The sequence below is a fragment of the Lissotriton vulgaris genome, chromosome 1_1 (assembly GCF_964263255.1).
Source record: "Lissotriton vulgaris chromosome 1_1, aLisVul1.2, whole genome shotgun sequence".
Taxonomy (NCBI): Eukaryota; Metazoa; Chordata; class Amphibia; order Caudata; family Salamandridae; genus Lissotriton; species Lissotriton vulgaris.
Window position 1 is genome coordinate 1,837,474,805 of NC_141685.1, and position 12,710 is coordinate 1,837,487,514.

Sequence of the window (12,710 nt, forward strand, 5' to 3'; positions counted from 1 at the left end):
ACGGTAAATTAAGCAAAGTTTATGAATCCTGTAATGAAGTAACAAAAGTAGTCCTAGAATTACCCACACATTTTGAAATTCTACTACCATATCTTGTTTTTAAGATGGTTAGAAATCTCTCCTATATGAAAAGACAAATTAAATTTGCTCTTGCATATATATGTATTCTACAAAAGAAGACGTTTTGTGTTTTTTTCAATAGAATGAGAGACATCTGATTCGTCTATCCACCCAAGCTAAACCCCTATTAGTTAGGGAACAGAGCAGACAGGCTTAACTTAGAGAAAATGTGTTAAGTGTTTAGACATACCAAAATAGTTAGAAACTTGAAGACACAAAACCATTAAAATTCCACTCCAATTTATAAATATGGAGACAAATAGAATAAGATAAATTACATCAAAGCAACACAAATCAAATCAAATAAAGGGAAACAAACGTATTAGTATTTAAGGATTTAATTGAAAAAAAAAATGTTAAAGATTGTTGTGTCAATTGTAATCAAAGGTTGTGGTAGACTAGGACCTAAGCACAATTTGAAGCTGTAGACAATGGCGACTAGGTCCTTGTGAATGTTTGTAAGGTAAAAAGATTAAAAAAATTCTAAGTCTATTTTCAGAAAGAGTTTTTGTAACTTTGTGGATGATTTTTTTGTAATTGCTTCTCAGTCCCAACATAGAATGGAAAAGAAGAATTTCTCCCTGCACAGCTCACTGCTTAAAGCAGGGGTCTCCAAACCGGTCCTGGAGGGCCGGATCCATGCCAGATTTTTAAAATAACTACATGTATCTCAATGGGTTTGGAGACCCCTGGCTTAAACTGTAGCTGTGGAACCGAAGGTGGGATACCTGAAGGAGATAGGTCCCACTAGAGCTTTGGCAATTTCTCACAAAAGATTCCCAAAGTAGTATAAGACTTAATAATTCTCTAGCAGTACTGAACTCTAATCTTACTGCATACAACTTCCAGTTGGATAATTTTTCCAACTGGTCCCGGGTCCAGCTGAAGCTCTGGAGGGAAAGTTTCCAAAAGCTCCCAAACGTACTTTTGGTGCCCAACCAACTACATGAGTACTCGTATAAGGCTGCCAGGATTTCTGGGGAGGCACTTAGAGACGTCCATAAACCTGATCTAGTCCAGGTCTTGTTGCTATTTGTTGTCAGCTGGGCACACCATGAAAAAGACCTTTCACAGCTTGTTGTGTCCCTGTAGCCACACAGGATATCAGCCAACTGATCCGTGGGGTCTATTTCTTTGTCCAGGGTGCCAGTGGGAGCAGATCCAGCCCATCATGTGTCTTCACAGGTAACAAACTGCACACTCTTTTGTTCTTCTGCAAGCTCAGAAAGTGTTCTGAGGACCTCTTGGTGAGGTTTATTTTTTGTAAAATTTAGTGGGTGGGGATGATTTGTGGTTACTCCCCTTCCAATGATAAAAAAGTTCCCAGGGGCAACTCTACCCCTTTTTATAGCACATTTTGTTTGCCTTACCGGAATCTATCCCAGAGAGCAGCACTCTAAAGGAAATTTAAGTTGTCACTGGCCTTCTTCTCTAGGAGGGTGTTTGTGTGCCAGTCTGGGTTACAAAATGAATAGCACCCTCCTCCCACACTATACCAACCTGGGTCTGGGACCAGTTCTGCCATCCACTAGGTTGGTGCCCAATTGGCTACCATAGGCCTAAGAAATAAAAGGCACCCTCTTACACTAAGCTATCAATGAGTAGGATCTACCTCTGTCCCTTTCAAGTTAAGTAAGTCATGTAAACTCCCCAGAGCCCCTTCGTAAGCTGCTATGTATCACACTCTCCACACCCAGCCATCTTATCACCTTCCTAACACATCATCTCTGCTCTGAAGCAATTTTCACGTCTTTAACATTAAGTCTTGGGATGGCAGCTACCAACAAACTAATGTAAATTACCGGCAAGGGATTGAGGCAGGCAAAAGGTAAGTCTCTAAAAGTTACTTTACCGAAATATTTATTGGAAATCTAACTTCAGCATTGAATTGTATATTTACTAAATAATACAAAATAGTGGTATGGCCATTTATATAGCTTCTCCCAAATCCCAAAATGGCAGAATTACTTTTAAATCTGCACTCTAGTTTTCCCTATAGGACAGCAAGAGCCTTCTATAGTGAAAATATGTTTTGGAGGCATGTCCCAACATTAAATGTCTAGATGCCCCACTTTTAAATACCAGGCACCCTAGCGTGTGGTATAAAAGACCTACATAAGGGAGACAATATTTAAAAGGGAGTTTTTCCCTGTCAAAAGGATTATTTTGGCAGGCCAGGCTATTGGTTTAAAGTGCAGCAGTTTAGGATATATTGCTAGGCCTGCAGCAAAGATTTCTTGTTACAGTGGTGTATGGAACAATAACTCCTGCAAAACACAGGTGGCATTTAACTTTCCATGTCAAAGGTCTAGTTTCTAAACCATACAATGGCCTCCGAAGAGTGTAGAATGGGCATGAAACATCACTCTGACATAGGGCTAGCGTATCTTTCCTGTTTTATTTTGATAGGTCTGCAAACAGATATAAACATTATTTTCTTCTTTCTCTTTGCTGGTTTTTGGAGATCAGTTCCACTAGCACTTTTGGATGCCCCTCAAAATAAAGAAAGATCCACAGGTGTTCTGAAGACTGGGTTATTAACGTGAGAAAAGGGAAGGGTTGTGAGGGTAGTCACCCAAGTCATGTGTCACTTTTCTGGTGGCCATCACCACATGCCCCAGGGAATTACATTTCCTAATAATTTTGTAGTGTGGGTGCACCTAATTAGGCTTCACAAGGCAGGTTCAGGAAATAGATTTGAGCTGACTGGGGAATTAGTTGCTTAAAATGATAGAAACCAAAAACAGCAGTAACTTAACAAAATGCAGTGAGGTTTTCTATGATCGTCACGTTAAGAAGGCTAAGCGCGTACTTCGTCAGTGATTCCCTCCTTACCTGCCAATCTCTCGCAGTTCAGCCCAGACCTGGCATAGCCACGCTCCTCCAGGAGCATGGTGGGTGGCTCAAAAAGACCACGTCCCCTGGCTTACTTTGAGTGTGCTCGATGTCTGAGCCTCCCTCAGCAACTGGCGGTCGCGTGGTCATCTCTCCTCCATCAGCTTGCACAGGTCTGTTTCCAGCTCGCTAGTGGCCAGCCTCTTCCAGGTTTTTGTTGCTCCTTGATTGACTCAAGCATAGTGATGACATCCTCCAGTGGAGCCACATGGCCTGCGAACTCCTCCGTGTTAAAGGGCCCGCTCTTCTTCGCATTATAGTTGCTCCCCACATACAGTGAATCTTTGTACGCTTTTACTGGAAAAGTCAGCTGGTTTATTGTTGCGGCCCCCACCTCGAGATGCCCTTCAGTACTTGGACAGACACCTCGATGTGTCCGCTTGGGAGGTGTGCTACAGGGTCTGGATGACTCATGCTTTCCCGCACATGATTACCTCTACCAGAAACAACATTACAACACAGCACCACGCGCCAGCTACACCGAAATAAAACGTTAACACTACTGTACTTTTCCTCACCCCAATCTAATGTTTAGTCTAAACAGATTTCTTTGTTTAAAATACACTTTTACATGAAAGTTTGCTCTTTTTTTAGCCTGTGCTTATAAACTGAGTTGCGAAAATGAGTTGTTAGTTAGTTTATGCGGTGATTGCTTTAAGCCTTTATTCTGCCTCTCTGAGGCAAGTTTATATTAAATATGAACCTGGGAGCGATCTGTTCTAGGAATGCTTTCCTATTTACCATCAACACTTCAGTGTGCTGATAACACTCCTTTTCTCAACACAGCCCTTCAAACTGATGACAGGCAGGTTGGGTAGCACAAAATACCCCTTCCCAACACACACATGCAGATTGTGGTGAGGGGACGCTGTGAATATTATTAACGGCCACACTGCGCCCATTCCCGGAACTGTACCATACCCGTGTACATGTATTACTACACACATTGTTGTTGTGGTGGTTGTTGGCCACAGTTTTATTACTCATGACATGTGTCATATTTGTACAACTCCCCTGGATAACTTCTCATGCCGGGGTCATAAATCATTATCATACATTATCACAATTGGTTATCGCTCAGTGTCATTTGGACATCATAAATTGTGGGTCATAAATCATCGGGTATCATAAATCATTCTGTCACAAATCGGTCATCATCTTGTTGTCATAAATGGCTCTGCCTGATTGTCATAAATCAGTCACCCTAAATCATGGTCATAAATCATCGGGCTGTCAAAAATCATTTGGTCGCAAATCTGACATCATTTCGTTATCACAAATCATTCTGTATGGACATCATAAATCATCAGCCATAAACCACCAGCTGACCATAAATCACTGGCTTGTCTTTTGCTCATTTGCATATCCTAGGGTCGTAAATCACCCTGACAGCTTGGGCATTGTCCTTTGTTGTTTTCCATGCCCCTTTCCGTGTGGGGGGTAGCCTTTTCTCAGAAAACGGATGCGGAGCATCATTGCCCTAAGCTCGAGACTGGGTCCGCAGCTTTAGCAAGCGACTGCCCTATAAGTGAGGCCAAGTCCTCTCCTTACGAAAAATGTTTCCGCCACCAGGCAAGTCAAGATTCTGACCTTCTTTCATTGTTTGCAAGAAATAGGCAGATAGCGCTGGCCGCACCAAACATCTGTGGAATGACTTTCCACCCATGGTACGAGTCTGCGCTGTTCGGATACTCCCACTCTTGCCCGCCACACGAGGTGATCATGAATGCCGGGGTCGTTTTTTAAATTCCACTACTCTCTGCAGTGCAACTATGTCCCCGCTTGTGTAGATGATCGACAATACAACTTTAGAGGGCGGGGCATACCTACATTGCTGCCCCTCACTCGAAACCACGCAAGTATATGTTGTGCTAACACTCCTATGAAATTATTGTTATTAATATTTGATTTTATTAATATTATTTTTTTCCCGGGCTCTACACTCGCGTTGATGCCCTTCCCCTGATTTGGTGCCTCAACCAGTGCGGGCCGGTCCCACTGACAGATGAGCACTGCTGAGTGCCTGCTTTTAGCACTCGCACCTCGCTCCATCAAGCGATCAACCCACTTCAAAATTTGCATTACCTTGCCACTACTGCTGTCTATTCCCCACCCGGATCGTGGCTGGAGACTGCCTCTTCTTTTCCCATGCTGCCTGGGGAGCTGGGTGTCATGGGCAAGTTTCTTGCCCTCAAGGCCTGTTCGCTGCTCCTGGTCACTCCACAGCTCGCACGTCTTTGTCTCTGGGATGACGCAATGCCCCTTTTTCGATACCAGCTGTTGTTTGCGAGCCGGGCCGCTCAGCCGGCAATACCACTCACCGCCAACAACGGCCCGCAGGCCTGGAGGAGTGCCCATTGAAACCACTGCAGACAGGATGCCACACCGTCCAACCACCCGTGGGGCTACGCTCAGTCCCTGGAGAGAGTAGTGCCGGTAATAGTCTGAATCGGGTTATGAGGCGCATTGAGTTACTTCCTCACATATTTTTGCCGCCCACTCCACGCAAAATTGTTCGTGCCGCTCCCCCAGCTCCCTGATGAAAAGGGGTGAGTTGCCCAGGGGGAGCGTCACCTTATATCCCCCTCCCCCTTCCATCTTCCATTTGTTCTTGGGGAGAGGGAGGGCACCTGATGCTTTTCGCCGCACAGGAATTTCTGGTGGCGCTTACCTCTGCTTTTGCTAGTGCGGAGATCAACGGCTGGCGATCAAGTACATCTTTTGTCTCACAGCACTTGAAAATATTTTTGTGAGTTCACTTTGAACTGAGTCAGGACTGACAACTCGAGTGTAACGAAAGCCGGTGTCAAAGGTTAAGTGGAATAGGAAGTGTTTTTCCTCCCCAGAGTCCGTGCTTATTTGAAGAAAGGAAGTAGATGCCTGTATCGCCCAGCTGGGAAGTGTTTTACTGAGGCTGACATCCAACTAAGCTTTAGATTCTGCCGTGTGCGCAGCTCGAAGGGACAATCACTTGCCTTGATTCAGCTCAGACCTTGATAGCTGTAGGTTGTTTCCTAAAGGTCCTGAGCCCAGCCTGATAGGATTCTCTGACTTAAACATAGAGCAAGTGGTTAAGAAGAAAACACACGAAGAACCAGCGCCATGTGTTATCTTGGTAGAATCAGTTGAAGGCCTGTTATGAATCATCTGTGGTTATTCTGCTGGGTGTAATCTGGCCGTCTACAACAGCTGCAGGCCTCCTGGCGCCACATAAAAAGACACAATTTCATCTGAGAATGGCCCGATTTGGAACCACTCAGGTGCAGACATGAATACCACGCAAACTAGCTGAATGTACATGAAACGCAGAAGGGCATAAGCTGACTCCATGTCACGTGTATAAGGTAAGGTAATGTTTATTTGTACATGATTAATTAAAATCTTTACAAAAATATAAAAACACCAATATGAACATTAAAAGCCATTTGTACTTAAACTTAAACAAACAAAAAAATACGAGATTTGCTGGGGTCAGTTCAAGGTTATCCTCAGGGCCCACTAATGTTTGTCAAACGCTATTAAGTCTTTTTCCTGTTAAGTCAAAGAACTTCACAACCTAGCAATTCAGTTTGATGTTACTGGTGGTAAAGCATAGTTTGACTGCCTGCCTGCAAGTCTGAACAGCATATGATTTAAAGGATGGTAGCAAAAGATTATACCTCAAATCCCTTAATCTAGGACATATACAAATCACATGCACAATGTCCTCCTTACCGGTTTTACACTGGCGACACTGTTGCGAAGAATGTATTCTCTCCCAGGGAGGCAGGTGTGGCAGTATAGGGATTACACCAAGGCGTAATTTTAGGAACTTTTCTTTGACTTTTATATTCATGCCAATGTTGAGGTATGATTGTGGCTGTATTTTTCCATAGTCACCCATTGTTGTCCATTCATGCGCTCTGTTTGCTAAGTCCTTCTTATCTTCAATCGCTGACATAATACGCGCTGATTTTTTGGCTACATTTTTGAAGGACAGGAGATCTATTGACGTTTCCCAGATATCGGTCAAACCTAGAACTTCAAGTGATTCAGTTAAATAGTCTCAAGGCAACGAATTACGATGCCGAAGTAACTCTTCCCATACTTTGGAGTTTAAGGAGTCGGCCTCTGCATTGCTAATCTTGCGCCAGCTGGCTACAATCGCACTCCGCCTTTCTAATGTTTGTTTGAGGATGCCGAATTCTAATCGAACCTGAGCAGGAGAGACGTATTTAGGAAGATTAAAAATAGCCCTACAGGAGTTAGCTATGACTGTGTCCTGCAATGCGGCATCCTTCCCATGAAGAGATTCACTCCCGTATGTAAGAGTTGGTTGTAGTTTCGCATGCAGAACTTCAAGGAAGGGTTTGAGTGTGAGATCAGAGAGTTTGGGCTTTAATGATTTTAATGCCAGATAAGTCATTGTGGCCTTCCCTCGAAAGGAGTGAAGTGGTGTCCTAGACGTATTATTTGAGTCCAGGAAAACACCCAGATACTTGTATGTAGTTACCCGGTCGAGCTTTTCTACATTCAGGTGCCAGCAAGGTTTCCTTTTTTTCCTATAATTCACCGTCATAACCTTTGACTTATTAAAATGTATTTGAAGGGCATTCTTTGCTGAGAAGGCATAGGCTGCATTCAAGAGGTGCTGAAGGCCTGTTGGCGTACGGCTTATCAGCACCAGATTGTCCACGTATAACAGATTTGAAAGGGTAATTTTCCCTAATTTGGGTGCATGGTTGTGGCTTTTGTTGAGCTCTGCGGGAAAATCCGCTAAAAGAAGTTGAATAAAATGGGCGCTAATAGGCACCCCTGCTTTAATCCTTTTGTTGTCCTAATGGGCTTCGAAAGGTGTGTGCCTGCCCCAAGTTTAATTTTAATCCAAGTGTTGGAGAGGAGCAGTAGGAGGACGTCTAGGAGGCGTTTCGGTATTCCCCAATTATACAGTTTCTGCCAAAGTTTGTTGCAGTACACGTGATCGAATGCAGCAGTATAGTCGATGAACGAGAGAAATAAAGATGACTTGGTTACTTTTGCTGCACCCATCAGGAGGGACAGTGCCGTGATGTTAGTTGTGGTCCCTTGGCCTTTGCAGAAACCCGTTTGATTGAGTGGGATGATGGAGTTTTCAGAAGCCCATGATGATAATTTCTCCAGGATGAGTCCTGCGAAGCATTTTGCTACCACGTCTAGCAAGGCGATAAGACGATAGGTGTTTGGATGGCTCTTGCTCCCATGTTTGTAAATCGGGCTGATGACTGACCCGTGCCAGGAATCAGGAAGAGACAAGGTGAGTCTTGTATTGTTGAATACTAGTGGTAAAGATGCACTCCAGAAGTCTACGTCTGATTTATACAGCATAGGTAGTATTCCATTCGGCCCCTGGAGCTCCATTGGGTCTTCCCCTTGTTATTTGCTGTGTGATGTCTGCTGGGGCAATTTTCATTGGCCCTGGCAAGACATCCTTCGCCGGTCTTTCTACCGTTTTTGGATTGTCAAGTTTCGGTGGGTTCATGGCCTCATGCTCCCACATTTCATGTGTTTTTACACCCATGTGATGATGTAATTTCTCTTCTGTTTCAGGTCTTGTGGTTTTTATGCGAGAATTCTTTATTACAGTGTCTCCTGTGATGTCATCATTATTGAAGTGCGACAATAGGTATTTTGTCCATACTTCCTCTGATATATGTGAGTTTTGCCCTAAATGGTCAGGATTCTGTATTCTTTTAACCAATTGCCAAAACCAGGAGCTTTTTTTCTGCTTCCCTTCATAGAGAAGTTTGACCCATAAGTCTTCGTTTCTTTGCTTCTGGGTTTCCCATTTCATCCGTTAAGCTGTTTTTTCGCTTCCTGCAAAACAGCTTCCAGGCTGTGGTTTGTTTGGTCCTTTCGCATCTGTCTCAAGGTTTGGTTTATTAATCGTTTTTGTGTTTTCATGTCTGGACATAAATGTTTCCAGTTTGAGGTCCCCTTCCCTTGGCGAAAGTTGTTTGACATGATACTTCTCATTTTCTCACTAATGGCATTAATGACATTTTGCCAGACATCCAACAGCTTAGTTGAGGAGCTGGAAGCTTGGGAGAAAAGGAGTTTCACTGTGGAGCTGATGGAGTCAATGTTGTCGGGATTACACCATAACCGCCTTAAGTTTGAACTGACTTCTGTGTCTGGGCCTGTAAGGGGTTCAATTTCCAGTTGGGAGTTGGATCTTATGCCACTTGAGGAAGGTGATCCCTGAAGTCGCTTATCCCAATCCTGAACGATGTTACCCAACAGAACATATTTAGAGACATGAACATGTAACCAATATGCGAGGACAGCCTCCTGAGGCGAGCACAGCCTCACTATCACGCAACCTGCAACGCCACCAGGTATGTGGAAGAGTGGGGATTGGGGGGCAAATGTGCGAGTTTTGACCCCTGCTACCCTGGTTACAGGTATGATGAGCCCGGCAGGATGAATGAGAGGGCGGGGGAGTCGCGGGGAGAAACGTGTCCCCCTCACCTGTTGACGTGCATGGCGCACGGCGGAGGACGAAGGTCGGAATCCGCCATAAATCCGCTGCAAATCCACCACAGATCAGTTACGGGGGGGGGGTCGGGAGAACGGGTGCTTGCCGACTCACAGTTATCCCCACAGTCTCCCGCTCAGCTCGGGGCGGATTGGGATGGCGGAATCTGCTCAGCGATTTCTCACCGCTCCCCGCTCTGCACAGCGCCGCTCAGTGTACTCTGTGATCTGCTCTCTGCACTGGTCGTCAGCGAAATGAGAAACTGGTCAGTTCACAAAATTCGGAATCACGTGGGAGACTTCCAGTTAATTTTCCCACCCAATAGATCTAAGCATGCTAAGTCTTGTGAGCAAAGATTTATAGTGTGAGGCATTTAACTGCATGTCCCATCATGCTCAATATCACCAGCCCAATAACCCCTAAACCGTCATTTTGATGAATTTCCAACACGAGGAAAGCTTCAGGCTGATGAAACCGCTCGTTAGAGAAATAAAAGGGAGTACAATTAGTAACTGCAAGGGGGAGGGTGTATAAGGTTGCAAAAAATATAAATGCAGTTGGGGCAATACATGGGTATGGGGAAGTAGTATTAGTTAAAATAGTAAAGTGGGGGTACAAGACATGGGGGCATATTACCAAGCTATAGCGAAAATTATCGCTAAGCTTGGTTAGCGGGCAAAATAATATCGCCGAGCTTAGCCTATTTTTATCGCTTAGGAGCCTTGATATTATCAAGGTTTATCTCCTAAGCGATAAAAATCGGCCGAAATGCATGAATTACGCTGTAAAGTCAGCGATATTCATGCATTACCAAGCAAATGCTCTAAGCCATGTTATCCACCTACCATTGGATAACATGGCTAAGAACAGCTCAGGCCAGGCGTTAGCTTTTGGAGATAATCGCGCTTAGCGCGATTATTTCCAAAAGTTAGTAATACGAGATAGAGATGTTAGCGACTGTTTCCACTCGCTAACATCTTGGCATGCCCACTTTGCATGTCATTAGCGATAATTATCGCTGACATGCAAAGTGGGCACCTAAATGCCCGCTATCTCCTACTAGCTGTCGCTAACTGGTGTTAGCGGCAGCTAGGTAATAGGGCGATACAATTATCGCCGCTTTAGCGGGAAAAATTCCCGCTAAAGCGGCGATAATGCCCTTGGTAATATGCCCCATGGTTATTACAGAAAAGGAAAGTGAATGAAGTAAAGGTGGAAAAGTATAGAAAAGGCATATGTATTAAATGTAAATGTAGATGGGAAGTAGTAAAAGTAAAAATTCTAAAAAAAAGGAGTAACACAGGAGGGTAGAAGTAGGTTTAATCTTCAAGAATGGTGAAGTGAAATAATAAAAGGGAGTAAAAGGAGGAAGTTAACAAGAAGGGTTTATAGGATGGGAAAATGTAATTGGAGTAGAGTGAAGTAGTAAAGGTGAAAAAAGTAAAGCAGGGCATTACAAGACATATGAGTAAGAAAGGGAAGAGGAGGTGAGGGGGGAACACTCATGGAAAGTGAGGTGTTCTGGGGGGACAACCCCCTCTAAACAATAAAAATAAAGTAATAAATTCAAAAATGCTTTTCTCCAGCTCTAGGTTTGATCATCTGGTGAAAAACATTAGTAAGGATCCATTGTCAAAAAGGATAATTAATAAACATTAGCCAGAGCCACTTTTCTTGAGTGTGTTTCATTGAAACACAAACAGCCGAAAACAGGGCTGCCTGAAAGTCACTATCAAGACATGAGGCCAGTTAACAGGTTTTTGAATGTCAAACATACAGACGTTTAATGTATATGCTGTACATATGCTGTATATAACAGCTACAGGCCTCCTAGCGCCACATAAAAAGACACAAGTTCATCTGAGATGTGACCGATTTGGATCCACCCAGGTGTAGACATGAACACCATGCAATCCAGCTGAATGTACATGAAACGCAGAAGGGCATAAGCTGACTCCATGTCACGTGGGAGACTTCGAGTTAATTTTCCCACCCAATAGATCTAAGCATGCTAAGACTTGTGGGCAAAGATTTAAAGTGTGAGGCATTTAACAGCAAATCCCATCATGCTCAATGTCACCAGCCCAATAACCCCTATACCGTCATTTTGACAAATTTCCATTAGGAGGAAAGTCAGCTTGAGGCTGACGAAACTGCTTGTCAGAGAAATAGAAGAGAGTAAAATTAGTAAATGCAAGGGGGAGGGTGTATAGGTTATGGAAAATATAAATGCAGTACGGGCAATACATGGGTTAGGGGGAGTAGTATTAGTTAAAAGAGTAAAGTGGGGATACAAGACATTGTTATTACAGAAAAGGAAAGTGAATGAAATAAAGGTGGAAAAATATAGAATAGGCATAAGTATTAAACGTGAGTGTAGGTGGAAAGTAGTAAAAGTAAACATTTCAAAAAAAGGAGTAAAACAGGAGGGTAGAAGTATTTTTAATCTTTAAGAATGGTGAAGTGAAAAATAAAAGGGAGTAAAAGGGGAAAGTTAACAAGAAGGGTTTTAGGATGGGAAAATGTAATGATGTAGAGTGAAATAGTAAAGGTAAAAAAGGTAAAACGGGGTATTACCTCCTCATCAGTCTTCCTCGCCACAGTAATTACTAATGAGCATTCTGCTCCTTCAGAAACTCCAAGCAAAAGTTAACATACTAGTCTCCCTATCCCTCCAATAGGGCCCCCAGTAGCAACCACCAATCACATAAAAGGATACAAGATCCACAACACAATCTGTTTTTTTGTTTCTGCACTACTCCGAGTGCTGTTCATGTTCCTGTTTGTTCAGGTAAGTTGGGGGCGGCGGTCCTGCTTTAGCGGACTCTTGTGCCCCATTCCATGAGGGGGGATATTGTTATCTACATGGGTGTTTCACAGTGTTTTCCCCCTCCTTATTGGGCACTTTTGTGCATTCTCCTTTGTCCTGCTCTTGCGGCCTTTTAGGTGTTGCTGTGCCTCTCTGAATTTGTCCCGCCTAGTCTTGCTTTGCAGACTCATGGACTCATGGGCCCAGTTCCAAAGGGGGGGGGGGGTTGGTATTACTAACTGCGTGTATTATTGTCCCCCCCTCTTGTTTGGCACTTTTGGGCGTCCTACTCTGTCCTGCTCTTGCAGAGGTTGGGAGTTTACATGCTTGTCTGGGTTTGAATTTGCCACTGAGTCATGATTACTGGACTTGGCATGTCTTCCTTGTTTTCCA